Source organism: Crotalus tigris, unplaced genomic scaffold, assembly GCF_016545835.1.
Source record: "Crotalus tigris isolate CLP2741 ecotype Arizona unplaced genomic scaffold, ASM1654583v1 scf7180000017611.44802233496:7321179, whole genome shotgun sequence".
NCBI lineage: Eukaryota > Metazoa > Chordata > Lepidosauria > Squamata > Viperidae > Crotalus > Crotalus tigris.
The window spans coordinates 465,942-469,604 of NW_024096511.1; the positions used below are offsets into that span (position 1 = coordinate 465,942).

General features: G+C 35.6%; 1 long non-coding RNA gene across 1 annotated transcript; it reads right to left on the reverse strand.

Moving 5' to 3' along the window:
- Positions 1-1,102: 1,102 nt before the first annotated feature.
- Positions 1,103-3,191, reverse strand: LOC120298876. Its single transcript, XR_005554250.1, has 3 exons — positions 2,932-3,191; positions 1,395-1,485; positions 1,103-1,294 (listed from the first exon to the last, which is right to left on the reverse strand). It is a non-coding gene; the product is annotated as an uncharacterized LOC120298876 (long non-coding RNA).
- Positions 3,192-3,663: the final 472 nt, after the last annotated feature.

Genomic DNA, 3,663 nt, shown 5'->3' on the forward strand with positions numbered 1-3,663 from the left:
TTTGAATAAATGCCTTCTTTCAGATACGAAGTTCAGGCATATGCTCACATATTCCCACAATCCTTTTCTTCCTAAAGTTTTGGTTTTTTTTACAAAACAAAGGCAAAAAATTCAGGATACAAAATGAACAGTTTTCATACCTGTGCTGGGAAAACAAGTTGAGTGTACAATCTCCTCAACAGCTGTGATAAACAGCTGAAATATACCTAAGAAGCTAGGACAAAATAATGGAGAAAGTTATCTCTAAGGATTTGATAGCTGCTGTAGTTAGACTTGATGCTAATTTATTTTGTCTTGGCATGTTAAAAACTTTATTATCTCATTCTTATAACTTTGTATAAGTAGTATATTCCATGTAATTTTGTACCGAATTTAGGATTTCCTTTTCTGTTACTTAATTTCTTGGAAGAAAGTCATCATTAATTATGGTCTACTAAAGATGATGTATGCATTTTTTATAAATTAGACTTCATACTTTTTTTCTTTTGATTTTATTTTTTAATAATAAAATCCAAAGTGGATTTTTCTTTTATGAGATTGATTTATTTCCCGGGGGGTGGGTGGGGGAAAGGGAAAGCTGAAATCGCTGATTATAAACCTACATCCAACAAAGCCAGGGGGTTGTATCGTAGACATTATTTTTATTTCTGTTTGCCAAAAAGACAGTGCAGATTGTGGTAATTTAATCTCTTTTACAAAGCAGGGTTAGAGAAAGGATGCCTAGTGAGATGCTCCCTGGAAGATAAGTAGTGGGAGCAATACAGACCACAATTGACCCCAAAATTTCTGTTGTTAAGCAAGACAATTGTTAAATGAGATTTGCTCCATTTTATGACTTTTCTTGCCACCATTGTTAAGTGAATCACTACAGTTGTTAAGTTAGTAACACAGTTGTTAAATGATTTGGCTTCCCCATTGACTTTACTTGTTTTTGTTGTTGTTAGTTGCGAAGTCATGCCCGACCCATCACGACCCCATGGACAATGTTCTTCCAGGCCTTCCTGTCCTCTACCATCTTCTGGAGTCCATTTAAGCTCACGCCTACTGCTTCAGTGACTCCATCCAGCCATCTCATTCTCTGTCGTCCCCTTTTTCTATTGCCCTCAATCTTTCCCAGCATTAGGCTCTTCTCCAGTGAGTCCTTCCTTCTCATTAGGTGGCCAAAGTACTTGAGTTTCAACTTCAGGATTTGGCCTTTTAAAGAGCTGTTGGGGTTGATTTCTTCTGAGATCACAAAAGCTGATCACTGCAACTATAATAAGTACGAGCCAGTTGTCAACGGTCCATGGGAATGCTGCAACGGTTGTAAGTGTGAAAAACAGTCATAAATCACTTTTTAGTGCCATTGTAACTTTGAATAGTCACTAAATGAATGGTTGTAAGTCGAGGTTTACCTGCAACTACGAAGTAGCATACCAGGGCATAAGACAGGTCTAGGGTATGTTAACCCAGTGGGCCTCTGGAAGATGCCCCAAGCAGGTTGATCTGGGGAAAAAACATGCCTGTGTTACCCAATGTAGATGAAGAGTATTCATGGGATATGAATGTATTTAACACACATCCAATAATTCTTACTGATAAACTTTATACCTGGTTGATGATGACAAGTACTTCAGAAATTATCAATAGTCACAAGCTGCTAACATCACAGGATCCTTTTGTCAGCATAAATAAGTTCTGGCTTCCAAGCACTTTATCCAATTGCATAGATGCTTCCTGTATTTTATCCTGAATGCACTAGTTTGCTTCTCTCCCCCCCCCCCAGGTTGAATACATTTTGTTAATTCCTGCCATTGGTCCAATCTCTTTGGGTCTGTTTCTAACTATTTTACTATGTTTCACTATGTGTACAAGTCTCCCTCTGGTCCTTTATTATACATGAATTATGTTAGTATGCTTTTGGGTGTTTTTAATGACAATAGTTCACAAAACAGGATGCAACCTTATCCTTATATGACCTCAATATGAACCCTGTTTTACAAAGCTATGATTTCTGCTTTATACAGACGTGCTATCCTTTCTATTGTGAAATAAAATAATAAAGGCTATTCAGATTCACCTGAATTTTCCTCAAAACAGAATTTCCTGTTTGATTTATCAAATACTTCAATCGTGTCCAACTATAATTATCATTTTTTTAAAAAACAACAACCAACCATTTCTTTTATATAGACATTTTGGAATCCATATCTCTAGAATGATCAGTAGCCAAGTTGGCTCTTGTCTATCATTAAAAAGACCAACAAAAAAAAAAAAAAATGGAACTAGCAGAGATGACTAAATTGATTAAAGACATAATAATATCTGGTCTGGAAACCCCTTATCAAATTTTTGCATGAAACAGAAAAAAAAATGCAATTATGATTTGGGGCTTTGATGATTTGATAAAAATTGCATATTAGAAAAACAGTGAGGATTTTTGTAACCATAAAGGAATTCTGCAATTGTACTTATATTTGCTGCAAAGAAAACTGGAAGTTTCTTTCTATTTTTACTTTTTAATTCTTCCTACACTTTTGCCTTTTTTTTCTTTCTTTATTGCTTCTGCTCTACTAGTTTGTGTTAGGATTTATGTATTTTGTAAAACTTTAATTAAAAAAGAGCAACTAAAACAGGAATAAAATCAATTAACAAGAAAGTGCAAGGGGAAAATACTCTGCAATAATAACTGAAAGAGTCAATTAATTCACATATTTCCCATCTCAACATTCATTCAGATATAAACGTTTCCCCTCCTTTTCTATTTTTAAAGGATTATAAGTAAAAAGAAGTTGCCCTATCTTGCTTCTAATGAAGAAAATTTCTTAACCACTATACCTGCTAAAATATACTGAATTATGGTGTAACTGTGCCATTACGAGAGTCTTGAGGCTCAGCGCTCTTAACTGCCTTCTTATAGGTAATAAAAAAAGCTAAAGTTTCTTTAGTTACCTTGACAGGTGCAAAACATGCTGAAGGCAGCTGCTAGACTTAGTTTGGTAGAGAATATTGCTTTTGACAAGCTTTGTTGTTTCTATTGCACAAGCAGGACATGTTGGTTAATCAGTTAAATTATTTGTCAGGTTCACACAACTTTTCCAGCCATAAATCAACCAGACCAGCTGGGGTTCCGTAACACAATAAAAGAAAAGAGAAAGAGAAAATTATCCAGGCTTTGACAGTTGTCAAAGTTGTCCAAGCCAGAAAGGAAGCATACCATACAATTAGTGGAGAGTCAGAAATCCATTTATTCACTCAAAGTTGTTCAACTGTTTTGGGTGGGTGGCCACTTGCACTTCACTTTGATTCTCCTTTTCATAGGGTTCTGAAATTTAGCCAATCGTTATCAATGGAATGGAATCTCCTAACTTATTACAAACAAAGTTTTCCTTATCTTAGAGTGAAAGCAAATATCTCATTTATGGTTAAACATTTATGAAGAACTAAAGCAGGAATGTGGGCATTTCATCTAGATATGTGTTTTTCTATGCAGAAGATATAGGTCTTCCTTTACATACGTATTCATGGATTTTGCTATGTGATACTATAATCTGTAAGTTCTGCCATCTGCGGTTTGGTGCCTTGCCGGCATCCTGCCATCAAAAGTTAGGGGAGATAGGGCAAGGGGAACAAATGGGCAATAAATATGTATGGGGATGTGATGGGAAATAGGGAAGGGGAATG